The 14,680-nt window shown below is 30.3% G+C and overlaps 1 protein-coding gene across 1 annotated transcript in view; it reads left to right on the plus strand.

Moving 5' to 3' along the window:
• The window catches only part of LOC105215685 (frizzled-2), a 75,024-nt gene that overhangs the window by 25,607 nt on the left and 34,737 nt on the right, over window positions 1–14,680 (plus strand). The window contains exon 2 of the mRNA XM_054230252.1: window positions 6,485–6,569. The gene's annotated coding sequence lies outside the window, so the exon portion shown is untranslated. The remainder of the gene's footprint in view (window positions 1–6,484; window positions 6,570–14,680) is intronic.

Genomic DNA, 14,680 nt, shown 5'->3' on the forward strand with positions numbered 1-14,680 from the left:
TTAATTTCCTTACCTTCGCCAAGAACAACAACAACAATTAAATGCGTGGAACCACAACAATGCGCTGTTTAATGCATTGCTTTTTGCTCACTGCAGCAATGAGGCACCCAAATGGCATTTATTGATTCTCTCTTTTTTTTTGAAATATTTTGTCTTATTTATTGGCGCTTAATTTGTGGTTTCCTCCGCGTCATAAATAATTTATTGCAAATTTTATAAAATTTTTGAGTACAAAAATCACTTGCCGTTTTTTATTTCATTTCTTATCGGTTTATTTTTTTTATGATTTTATTAGTTTATTGTTATTGTTGTAGTTCCGGAGAAATCAATCGCCAGCATAACTAATACTAATTAGTTGAAGCTTAAAGGTGTACACTAAATATCCCCCAATGTTAGCTACAAACTAAATTGTATATGCAATTTCATTCGCCTTAAAAACAAGGCATGTAATTCTCAGCAGGTTTATGAATTATGGTTAATTTAAGTACTTCAATCCATTTTGACGAAAATGTAAAGCCTTAAATTGTATTTTGGATTCACTTTGTCAATTGTTTTGAACAATATAGTTTTTTTGGCGTTGCCAGAGTGTTAAAAATTCTGAAAAATACATTTCAATGAATTTTAGTAGTTTTTCTCTCGAAAAAAATAATTTATGTCAGCAATTTAAAGACTTGTAACCCTCTAATGGTCCTAAAAATTTAATCCCCCCAAATTTGTCGAGCAATCCTCATAAATCTTCAAGTTAGAATACCCTTCCTTTTCGAAAATATGTTTCACAGTATTTTAACTTTCATGATCTTAAAAATTTGGTTCCATATTTAACGAAAAATCTAAATCTTTGGATTTTTTTTTTAATATTTTTTTTTTTAAATATTTTTCATTAGTTCTTAAGAACACTTTGAACTAATAACTCAAAATCATTTAATAATTTTTTTCCTGAAACGCCCATCATCTTTCACTCACTTTATATTATATTATACTCTGACTAATCAGTAATCAACTAACCTAAAATCAATTTGTGAGAGTTCTCTGCACTTTATTCTAATATGTATTTTTCCATCTTCAATACAACAGTGTATCAACTATTGCGTTTCAAGTGAATTTCATTTGATTTTATTGCCATAGATTTATAGTCACAGTTAAATAAAAATATGTATGCTAGTATATACGCTATAGGCTAGGCATATTTATCTACACAGGAAATACACTTGTGTATACATACAGCGTTTGGTTAATATCAAAGCGTTTGGCTTTTTTTTATGGTCAACGAACTAACATCTATTAAGTAAAAGCATCGATTTAGACATAAATTTGCTAAAGTTTTTGCTTTTGATGTTTTGTTGCTTTATTTAATTGTTAGTTGCTTTTCGCTTTTTTTCTTTGTTTTTTGATTTTTTCTTTGTTTTTTATTTTTATTTTTTTCTTGTTTTATCACTTGTTATTATGTCTTTCCTGGAATCCCCCGAACATAAATTTTGTGCTAGTCACTTATTTTCTGCATAAATAAAATTTGCTGTGACTTTTGTTTGCTGTGCGAAAGCCAAAAAATAAAAAAATAAATACAAAATTCTTCGAATTCATCTGTTTTATAAAGTCGCTGCTTTATGGGAGTCTGCAAATATTTGTTAATTAATTAGCATTGCCTTCGCATAACAAGCGCGCACACACCCACTTAATATGTGCTACATATAAATCAAAGTAATATTTCAATATGCCACATGCAGTGAGTGAGGATTTTGCCAAATATTTTTATGAAAAAAGATATATTGATAAATTGCGGCTTACTTGCCTGCAAGAAGCTCAATTGTATTGAATATTTTTTTTTTACTTAAATCATTTAATCTCTCATGACTTCAGCTTTTACCGAGAAAGTGATGTCAAGTAATAAGAATGTTGAGTACTGATCGCACCTAAAAAGCTTTAAAAAGTAATGAAAAATTATAAGAATGATTTACTGTCTTTGAATTTTTAATTAAAATTTATAAATTAAATTTTAATTTTTTTTTCTAAAATTATTATTTTTTTCTAAAATTATTATTTTTTATTCATATTTATTTTTTTAAATTTTTTTTTATTATTTTTATATATATATGTTTTTTAATTCTTTTCATTTATTTTTCTTTTTTCAAATGATTTTTTTTTTTTTTTTATTAAATTCATTCCTACATTACCAACTTTATGTCTCTTGATAACACTTACCACACACTTTAATTAAGCTTCAAGCAAAAAAAAATGTAAACAAATCCGAAATTACCGCCTTTCTACTCCTCTAACAACCGGCAGCTTCACCCAAAAGCATCAAAGACACAGCCACAAAGTGTCTTTCTTGTACTCATAGTTTATCGTTGTGATTACACTACACCCCCTCAAACGGCTGTACTAACTTCCAAGTACACATAACTGTCACTCAAACATCTCTTACAAACAAGTGAAGAAATTAAAAGGCGAAAACATCAAAGCGCTGCCGAAAGACAACTCTATTTCGTAGTTGTTCTTTAATTTGTCGGAAATCAAACTTTGCTGCCTCGACATAAAACTTGCGAGGCAGCAGCAGTTGTATGGGTTGTGGCTTATCAGACTGTTTAACTGTGCTCTTTTTTGTTTTTGTTAGAAAAGACAGTTTGTTTAATTTAAGAGTTGCCAGATAAAAATCTTTTTTGTGAGAAATTTGAAATTTTATTTTTTATACTATTTATTTTTATTTTATACTATTTATTTATATTTATTTTATTTTTGTTTTTTATTTTATTTTATTTATTTATTTTATTTTATTTTTTTTTTATTTTATTTTATTTTATTTTATTTTGTTTTATTTTATTTTATTTTATTTTATTTTATTTTATTTTATTTTATTTTATTTTATTTTATTTTATTTTATTTTATTTTATTTTATTTTATTTTATTTTATTTTATTTTATTTTATTTTATTTTATTTTATTTTATTTTATTTTATTTTATTTTATTTTATTTTATTTTATTTTATTTTATTTTATTTTATTTTATTTTATTTTATTTTATTTTATTTTATTTTATTTTATTTTATTTTATTTTATTTTATTTTATTTTATTTTATTTTATTTTATTTTATTTTATTTTATTTTATTTTATTTTATTTTATTTTATTTTATTTTATTTTATAAAAAAGGAAAATAATAAATTATTAAATAACAAATAATACTAGTTGGCAACTCGAAAAAGATTCTCAAAATCGCTCACAAGCGCTGTCAATCAAATAACTAATTAAATTTTAACATAACATATCTAAATGTTTGTCATAATTGTTGATGAAATGAGGGGACAATCTAGACATAAAACATGACATACCTCTAGTCATAAGATAATAAGTTATAAATTCTATAAGTAGAAAATAACAATAATATGACATCATTAAAGCGGTTTTCGAAAGTAAAAAAAGCAAAAAAAAAAGATTAAATAAAAACTAAAATGAATTAAAAATTTGTCGCAAGCTATTTACTTAGCACTTTACACTCATTTATAGTTATTTGTTCTAAATAACTCTACGCTAAACAGCGTCATCATAAAAAGATACAATTTCACTACATTTCCTATCTATTGACAGCTGTCATATTTATTTAATAACAACTGTCACCTCTATTTGTCTCAACTGTCATATTGAGCAAGAGTTGAAGAGTTGAATGTGCTCTCTCCTTAGCCATCAAAACTTTGTCTACTTAACTATATTGACTTCCATACGCCTTTTTATTGCCTGCGCCAACTCCACTCGAACGGCATCTTTGAAAACATTTACAGTCAGCACCTTCACAGCATGCTTACTATTTACCTAGCGCAAGTTCTACAACTTTCTTCTGTCTACTGTTGAGCGCCATGTTTACTTTGTCAAGGAAAATTAAAAACTTTATTTACACTCAACTCTTTATATAGTACAAATTATTGTCACATGCACTTAACTTTAGTGCTGCCTTAACTGAAACAACAGTACTTATATTCCATTCACCTTCGCTAAGTTGAAGCACCTGTACACTTGAAGCTTTACTTTTCTACTAACAGTCTTTGCTTATAACTATAAATACAGTCGCATATTCTGTGTCTATTTAATTAAATTTATATTTATTTTCAACTTTTTTTTATTAGTCTTATTTCATTCTACTCGCCGCTAGATTTATCAAACAAAGCAAGTCGGCGACAATAGCCACCCACAAGCTGACAAGTGGTATAAATATAGTTTTTGCGCAACTCATTATAAGCACCGTTGTCCACTTGTATAGTTTCTTTACAATTTTTAAGTAAATGAATTGTAGGTAACCCAGCAAGTGACTAGGAATATACTAGTTTCATATAATAAATCAGCCGAGAATAATAGTATTCAGCAAATTGTGAGCGAATTAAGCGACTACTGACCATTAGAGCGCGTAATTACTCAAAATTTTATTCCTCTCTCTCGAGAATAATTCATAACCTAGTATCCTGTAAAGCTATACTATCATAAACCATCTGAGAATTACAGTATTCAGCAAATTTTGAGCGAAAACATTATGTTTCGACCATCAAAGCGCCAAATTACTCAAATTTTGACTATTAACTTCGTAAGCGCAGCCTTTAGTACATTTCCGAAACCCAGAAATTCGGTTCACTGTGCTATTTGTGGCAACAACACACACATACTGCCACATTTTGGCGCCTATTTTACTCCACCCACAACAGCCTCCGCATTGGCGCGTGTCAGCAAGAAAAACAACACTTCTCTCGCATTACCTCCATTATATGCCGTGACGCATTCGCTTATCTACACGCGTATTTGTTGGCGGCAACTTTGTTTTACCATTTTCAATTTATCATAAATACTGTAACGGCTTATGCACAAACACAGCCACTATATACAAATGTATGTCGGTGTATAACCCTTTGTTTACGCGCATAATTAAAAATTCACATTTTTAATGTGGCTCTACTTGAGTTTACAAAACAACGCTTCAGCTCCTTACCAACCACCTACTATCTCTCCACCTTACCGCATCTTCTTCAACTTCATTCCACCGTTTCACTTGTTTGCCTTTTTCATGTCATTTTGCTTATCTCAATGCTTTAATTGTGGACACTTCTTGAAATTTATTGTCTCTACGCTTACCGTTGTTGTTGTTTTTATTATTAATATTACATTTTATTGTTTTCCTTTGGTTGCGTATTTACACGCATATTTATTGTTGTTGTTATAAGTAAGTATTTCACTTCAGTTGATTACTTTTCGTGTTTAATTAATAATTAAAATGCAAATATTTATGCAAATTAATTGAGTGAGTTAAGTAAATGTTGGTTGGTCGGTTGATGTAGGGTGTATTTACTTGTGTAGGTGTAAACATAAAGACAACGGTAAGGGTGTATGCTTTAAGTGTTGTTGTAAAGTGTATGATGAGGGTGTGGAATTATTTAAATACACCCATGTTTCATATGAGAATGAGTGAGTCATAATCGCAAAGCGTTAAACTCGAGTTTGGGACGAAAAACATTTTTGGATTTTTATTAGAAAAAAGTTTGTAAAAAAGTTTAAGATTAAATCCCGAGTTTCTTAAACTCTTAAAAAAAAAGAGTTTTGTTAAACTCCGAGTTTATTAAACTCGAGTTTGTAAAATTTTAGCGGAGTTATATGCGAGTACTCAAAGGATTAGTTCCATATGAAAATGAGTGATTCATAATATCAAAGCGTTAAACTCGAGTTTGGAAGTAAACACCATTTTTGTTTTTTTTTTTTTAACTGAATTTCTAAAACAAATGTGTTCGATTAAACTATTATATTAGTTTCTTAGGTCAAGCATGTGTTGGAATAAACTCCGAGTTTATTAAACACAAGTTTGTGAAATTTTAGCAGAGGTATATGCTATTTTTGAAACAATATTTTACGAAAAAAATATTATTGAACTGAATTTCTTAAACTTTTAGTTTAATTAGTAATCTAAAACACTAGTTTGTGACACGAGTTAGCGGTCATATACGCTACTTTTACAACAAAAATTGTCAAAAAAATTTTGGATCGAAAGCTAAATTTCTTTAACTCTGAGTTTAACAATATTAAACTCGAGTTTGTTATTTTTTCGCGTAATTATTGTATAATCATGTCAACAAAGTTTTACCAAACTAAAAAAACTAAATTTCTTAAACTCTGAGTTTAACAATATTAAACTCGAGTTTGTTACATTTTCGAGGAATTATTGTTTATCCTGTTTTACAACAAAATGTGTTCAAAATCAAAAACTAATTTTCTTAAACTCTGAGTTTAACAAAAATGAGTTTCATAAACTCGAGTTTATACAATTTTCGCTAAATTATAATCTTATTTAACAACAAAATTTTTCCAAAAAGTATTGCATTAAACTCCGAGTTTTATAAACTCGAGTTAGTAAAATTTTCACCTAATTTTTCTTATATATATGTATGTATATTTTCTTAAATAGTTTTTTTGTCACTTCAACCACTAAATAATCAATTTTTCCACACCTTTCCATTACAGATCTGCAAATTTCTACTTAATTTATCAAACGCAAATGCCGCAAAGTAATTAAACACTCAACAACGAGAAAATGGAATTGGAAATGGTAAGTTTTAATACTTGTATAGAGAATAAAATCCTTACAAATATCCATTAAGAAAAAACAATTAACAAGCCAACTTGACAATAAACTAACACCGATAAAGTTAAGATGCAAATAACAACAACTTGCAGCTGAACAGCTGAAACTTGCAACCAAAATGTGGACGCAAATCACTTCTTGTGACGTTGTAAGTGCTGTATAGAATAACATTTAAATACGAATTTAACACATTTCAACTTAAATGGTCAGAACGAATTCATTTATGCACAGACCGCTCGAGGTATCCACAAGGTTAAAAGTGCCTTACATACACACATATATATGTATATGTAGTACTATCATTTACACTTAAATTTAGCAGCTCACATTCACTGCCACAAGCATTAAAGGCATAATAGCTCATTTACAATACTCGAGACGGATGGACAGTAGATAGAAGAAGCAGCAGCACAGCCTTTGCTGAGCAACTAAAAATGCAATTCCATTCCCATTGCCTGATGCAATTTCAAGTTTAATGCCAAATGCTTGCCTGCATATACATATTTATTTTTATTGTCTGCCTGACTTTCGGCGGCACATAAAAACTGCCAACACTATGCTGGTCCACTCTTTTTGAACGCTGCCATAGAGGAGTTGGACCTGTGTGTTCATGTATGGGAAATCCAATTTCTCAATTCCAGACAGCAAGGCAGTCAAAGTGATCCAATCATCAGCAACTCGACCGCAACACAGGCATTATACCGGCATTTGAGTTGGTCCAACGGCGATAATGCTACATATACTTCATATAAATACAAATATATATAGAGAAATATATATAAATATATGCAAATATATCCATGTAGAAAAAAAAAATATACTCTACCAGTTTATTCAACCAACTCCACTTGGTGCTTAGCCGGCTTGTAAGCCAACTTATAAGCCATTTGCCTATTTTGTTGCAGGAGAGTTGTTGTTGCATTTGCATTTCTACTCTCCTTGCCTCTACACTGTTCCTCAAATCTCTTCAATTGGCCGCAGAAATCAACGGTTTATGCAATCGGTTGCCACCACAACTCAAGTTATTTGTTGCTGTTGTTGCCCGCAAGCGACTTGTTGCCCATTGTTAACACTTTGCTTTGACTTTCGGCGGTCTCAAGTTCAAGTCAACACTCGCTTTGATGTTTCGGAATTTTATTTTCGGCTACTTATTGCAAGGGAACATTTGTATAATTTTATTTTTGGAGCTTTTGAGATGCTACCTTTATATTTTTTCTTTTCTTAAATAATTTTCTTTGTAATTTTTTTATATTTATTTTTTTTACTTTTATATTTTATTTTTTATTTTTATTTTTTTATTTTCTGAAATATTTTTTTGTATTTCCTTAAATAATTTTTTTTTCGATTTTTAATTTTTTTTCTATTCTTAAATAATTTTTTTTCTTCAAAATTTGTATTTCTTTGCCACATTTCACATTTCCTCTCCTTTGCATTTTTGCAACTTTTTATTTATTTCCTTCATTTATTGCAACACACTCATTTGCATACCTCCCCACTACAGCTCCTCATTCCTCACATCCTCAAACTCAAAACGCAATTGTAGTTTCCTTTTCGTCCAAGACAAGCCACATTTTGACTACCTGCTTGTGCTTGCTTGCTGCTCTGCTCACACGTTATCACCTTGCTCTACCAACGAGCCAACTCTACAGCGTTGCATAACCTTGCAGGCGCGCAAGCATCCAGCCAACTCAACACTTCAGTACTCGTTGCGCTTCAGCACTTTAACTTTAACGAGCTGTTGACTTCTTTCTACACAAAACAAAAAAACCGAATCGCATGTTCTTCCTGCCGGCATTGCAACGTGCCTCCCTACTCCTGTTCCCTACAATCACATATTCTCTTTGCTTGCTAGTTAGTTTGCCTTAGCGCACAGCATCATCGTCATCAACAGACTTGACTTGCAGCTGTGTGTTAGCCAAGTTGTCTGCTCATTCTTATTTTGCTAGTTTTTTGTTCAAGGTCTTTTCTTCTTGCCACTTTTATTGCTTGCTGCCTCTTTTATGCGCTTCTCTGTTTATAACCTCATCGGTTACCGGTTAGCTGCGTCATACCTGCTGTCTGTTGGCTGCTTGCCTACTCTCATTCCAATTGCCTTGTTGTGCGCTGCTCAACTCATCTCTTCAATCTCAATCTTGTTTAGCCTTTTATGCGCCCATAGTACCATAGTTTTGAGGCTTCTTTCTTTCATTCTTTCTTCATACTCAATGTGCGCTCGTAAATTTTGTTCTGTTGCTTTGCATGCAACATGCTGGGGCAACAGCATTCAAGTGTTTGTCTGTTTGTCTGCTACACGCTCGTTTAAGTCTAGTTAGCATCTTTATGCTTCACCCCTCAGCTGGCTCGATCTCCATCTCCCTATCCGTCTCTGTGTCGGTGTCTTCGCCGCTTGAGTGCGGCTTCTTCATGTTTAGTGTTTGTGCTATGTCTGATTGCCTGTGTTGAGATAAGCGTGCACGACATGTAAATTCATATGAATTTAAATTTTCAACGATACACAAACTATTAAATGCATTTGAAATAAAATATAATACGAGCTTAGTATGAGTGCGCTGAAAAAAAAAATTAAAGAAATCCAAGCTTTTGTGGATTTTTAAATGCCGAAGTGCTCTTGTCAAAGCTAAAAGTATTTTAAAGTATGTCATTATGTGTGCTTTTCCAAAATAAATCGCATAAAATGTTAATAGATGGAATGTTCGCTCTCACTAGAGCTCGTATTATGTATGATCTAGTGGTTCTACTAAAGTGAAAATTATTTAGTTTTCAAAGTTTAAAATTTCTATTCGATTAGTTTCGAGATAAAAATCATATTAGAATGATTTAAAATGAAGAAAATGTCAATATTTCTCTTCAGTAGCTTCATAATCCAGTAGTAGTTTTAACAAATGAAGGCTTCGTTAGTTGTTAGTTTCACGCTGTATTTTTTATTTTCTCTCAGTTTTTCTTTTTCATCTACTTCTTTTAAGCTTAGTGAACTTATTTTTCCACAACTGAGCCCATTCTCTTAATATGTTCTCAAGATAATCGGCCTCAAATATGTACTAATGAAAAAATTCAAATTATTTGCTTTGACACTAGAAGAGTTATTTTATTAGCAAAACTCAACCTGTACCAAATAATTCAGTCATATCTGAGCTCCATGCATTAAATGAAATTAGATATTTTCCCCAATTTGTTTTCGGAAAATGTCAGTTTAATAAATAATAAAAATTTTTCTGATTCATTCTGAAATATCCCTCGAGTAAAAATGCTTCAGAATGCCAAATTTGCCTTTGAAAATATAATTTTTTCCGGAAAATGTTGCTTTCAACGTTCTACTTCAATAGAATTTTCATAATTTTTGTGTCATCCAACTCCATGAGGAATACAGGTAGTATTATAAGTACTCTTTCAAACCTCAAGTCTCAAGAACACTGCTCCTGCACTTATTTATATATATTTCAGTCTATATGTACTATATATTAGATATTCGGCCTCTTCAAATTATTTTTGTATATCCACAAGATCGCGACTGTGACCCTTTCAATCTGTCATCTGCCAGACATGTTTTATACCAGAATGTTTATGCCGCTGCCACCTCTACACACATACATCGCTGAAGTATCAAAATGCCGCGCACAATGGGGGATTCTTCTACGTTATTCACTCATATATCACTACACTTATACTCTAGTGCGTTTTGGTATGTTCAAAAACGCATATTTCGAAATTTCTTACCACATGCCACATGCTAGCGACTATTTCAACACGGCATTAGTTGAAAAGCTACCGGTAGAGAGAATAACAAAAACATAACACACAACAACAAATCAACCGAAATGGCCACATCGTCCCAATGGGTGGTGGTGGGTTGTTTATTTTCACGTGTGACTACCGGACGGCATGCTGCTGTTGTTTGGAAAATTTGAAAAATTTTCTAAAATCGGCTACTTTGTATTGAAAAATAGCGCACAGCGGTGCTTTCGCTGCACACATTACTTAAATGCCTGATATCAAACATTAAGTAGCTGTATATATATATAGCATATCTGGCGTTGTTTTCTTTGCTGCAACTGTGGGGCGTCTCAAGAATTTCTTTCTTTCGCTCTTCACTATAATTTAGTATATTCACATATAAATTTTTAATCTCGTTTATGTGTATAAATAATTTAATATACAAATTTTCTGTGAATTATTAAGAAATTCCAATGGGAGCGTGAGGCAATTGTGCTACTACGGGCGGTCATCTCGTTGCTGGTGTGGAAAGAAATATTTTTGATAGAAGTAATGAATAGTGTTTTTATGTCCCAGTTCTCTGTTGGAAAATAACAAATTGGCACGTTCGTGGTGGTAAGAGTGTGAAAGACATTTATGAGGTATGCGAGGCATATTAGTAGATCTAAGGCGCACAATGATAATGACACGCGTGATTCGATGGAATTAAAATTTATTAAATTTAGAAAATAAAAAAGATATTCTTTTAAAACATATCAATATAAAAAAAATAAATGAAAAATATATTAAAAAAATAAAAAATAAATTAAATTCAAAAAATGAAAAAAAAAATAAAAAAAAACAAAAAAAAAATAAAAAAAAAAATATAAAAATAAAATTAAAAATAAATAAATGAAATAAAAAAACATAAAAATAAATAAAATTAATAATAAATATTTTTATTGTTTTTTGAAAAATATATTTCTTTCCAGAAAACATTTTTTTTAATTATTTTTTCGCTATTTCGTTTTGAACTTTTTTAAATATTTTTATATTATTTATGCGTATATATTATTGAAAATAAAAATGTTTCTTTAAATTATTTTTTTAAAAAACATTTTTTTTAAATAGTTTTTATTATTTCTTTTGGTTGAAAAAATTTTTATATTCTTTTATTAATTATGCACATATGTATATTATTGAAAATAATAAATAATTTTGTTGGTTCTTTTGGACATTATTTTTATTACTTATTTCAAAATAGCATTTTTCTTTATATTAATTTTTTAGCATTTCTTTTTAATACATTTTTAGATTTTTCTGTTAAAAAAAATTCTTTATTTTGTTAAATATTTTTTTGATTTAATTTTTTTTTAATATTTTTTTATTCATTTATTTTTTCAAATTTTTTCTTAAAAAATAACTTTTAAATATTTTTACAAATGTTATTTTTTAACATTTTTTTTATATAAAATCAAAGACCAATACACCAATATATTTTTTTAATATTTTTTAAATTTTTTTGTTTTTTTATTAATTTTTTTCGAATTTTTTCTTAAAAAATAACTTTTAAATATTTTTATAATTATTTTTTATATAAAAGCAAAGACCAATAATACACCAATATTTATTTGTCATTATTGCAATTCTACTTTCCTACATAGTATCTCCATCTACACAACCTAGTGATACATAAAAATTACCCCTATAAAAAAACTAATAAAACATTTTGTAACCCAAAATTAAAATAAATAGCATTCTAAACGAAATAAGCATACTTCCCACCAAACTTTCCTGTCCAACTTAATATTACCTATTTACTGTATACGACAATTGTCTAGCCCCATTTCACAAGCCCAAAAGTATACTTCTCATAAAAAATTGTACCTTCGTGCCAACTCGTGCAACTGCAATACGCTAGCGAATGTCAACGTCTGCGTACCGCCCACGAGCAGACTTTTACTGCCGCACTAAAGGTAGAAATGCTACAAAGTGCATAAATATATTTTCCCGATTTTTAACAACTTTGCTTGCCACAACTGCAGTTTGGTGCATGCCACATGCGCTGCTTTCTACGTCATTGCATTGTTTGCTTTTCATCACCTAACCATTTATGACGGCCGTTATTTCGGCGTTGACTTTTAGTAGGCGTAAAAATTCATTTGCAAAGCTGCCAAGCGATGTTGGTGGAGACTTTGCTTTTTTTACGGCCTATCAATAGGCGCACAAGCAGGCAATTTATTTCGTTGCACAACGCTGTTACAAGGCAAATGCATACAGTTATGTGTGTGTGTGTGTGTCTGTAAGTGTTTGAGCCATAATAATTTCCTGCCTTGTGCGCATATTGATTTTCACGTGCTTATTGTGCACTCAAGTGGAAAAAAATATTCTGTGTTTTTGTTTTTGTTGTTGTTTTTTGCATTTGTGTTGCACATCACAATTACATTTGCAATTAAATTGTTGCGCCGCCGTTATTAAACATTTGCGTGGCAAGCAAGCTATTAAATGCATACAAACATACTTCCACACTTGCTTGCTTACCGCCCACATCCTCCTCTCCCACATACATTCACTCACACACGTCTTTTATGCATTTTTAATAGTTTTTTGCCATCATCCCATAGCTTTTTACTTGCCTCATTTCTACGTTCACACTATTATTTTGCTGCCTGGCAGTCTGTGTATTGGTATTTTTGGCATTGTTATTTCATGTCATTGCATTTCCTTTTTATGCGCCTATTCGTGCTTTATTATTATTGCCTGCCACCCAGCACTTGTGGTCTTCTTCCCTCTCCATCTCAGCACAACTTCGGTTGTTTGCGTTTTTATGTTGGCCATTTTTATCAATTTCGCGCCATTTTTTCGTGTGCTTAAGCAACACATTCGTGTCAACGACGAACTTTGACACGTTTTATGACGGTTTTAACGGTGTCGTAAATGAGGCTGAGTGATATTTTTATATGTATTGGAGTTGTGGTTGACTGTTGAGGGCTTTTACTCAATCGCTTGGAGTTTTTATGAAAATTTAAAAGAAAATTATGAAATTCTGTGAAAATCGAATTTTCATATTTTTCATTGCATTTGAAATATTTTAGGTCGGAGAGCGTTGCCAGATGTATTAAAATTAAAAAGTTCTCAGTGAAAAAAAAAAAATATTTCAACAAAAACATAAATCCCACGCAAGCTCAATTAAAATAATAACTTTAAAAAGTTGCCAGGCGACTTAAAAAAAATTTATAAAAATATTTTCGAAAAAAAAATAATTCAAATTTTTTTAAAATTAAATGTCTTCACAATCGTCAACTTACAACAAACACAAAAAAATTCCATAAATTAAAAAAAGTACAGTTATAATTGCCATAAATCATACTTTGACTTCACCAAGCGCACTCCTGATGAGTTTTGGCAAACAAGTTAAACGAACTTTTAGTTTTCAGTTAAATTTTTTATTCTTCTATTTTTTCCTCTAATATTTAATTATGTTGGAGCTTTATTTTAGCCACGAGTACGTCGCTTGTAATTTTCAGCCATTCGAATTTCATGCCAGTTCATTGAAATGCGCAGTGCCTGCTCTCTTGTGTTAATGGCTTGAGTGCTTTGACGTTACCGTGTTTGGCATTTTTGAGCAGCCGAGCAGCAACAATAGTTGATTTACATTTAGCTTTGTGTGTATTTCTATTGAATTTTTGTCAAATTTGCAACAAACAATAATTTTTATGCAAATAAGAGAAGGTAGTGTTGCTGAAAATCACGTTATTTTGTTGAAATAACGTGTTGAATATGCTAAATGCGCTGCTAGGTATTCTATTGTTGTCTGCTTATGACTGCTTAAATGCTTGACACGTATTTAAAAGATAATTTAAAATATTTTTGAAAATATTGAAGGGGTTTTATTTATGGGCAAAATGTAGAGAACACAAAAAATGATTTCTGCAGTCGAATATTCACAAATTGTATACGCATTAGAGTTTTTTTGCAGTAGTTTTTTTGTATAACTATTAATTTCAATAAAATTTGTAAGTCTCCAAAAAGTGGAGACTTTTCGTTTTGCTAAAAAATCAATTAGGTTGCCTTAGAAAATCAACTACAATTTGAAATAACCTAATATGCACACTTTTTCAAAAGTGGAGAGTTTTGCTTTTATGGTATTTTGCTAAATAATTAAAGTAGAAGCATGTGTAAGCATATTTATAAGCATTTTGTTTCATTTCCAATAATTTTCAAAACTCTCCAAAAAGTGGAGACTTTTAGTTTTTTACTTTAGAACATATTTTTCGCAAAAAAAAATTTATAATGTGAAAAAACCAGTATTTTACATAAAATATTCTTACTTTGCTTCCTAAATTGCTCTGAAAGTTGTCAGTTTACTTCTTCTTGTACCAAAA

Source organism: Zeugodacus cucurbitae, chromosome 4 (assembly GCF_028554725.1).
Source record: "Zeugodacus cucurbitae isolate PBARC_wt_2022May chromosome 4, idZeuCucr1.2, whole genome shotgun sequence".
In the NCBI taxonomy this organism is placed as follows: Eukaryota; Metazoa; Arthropoda; class Insecta; order Diptera; family Tephritidae; genus Zeugodacus; species Zeugodacus cucurbitae.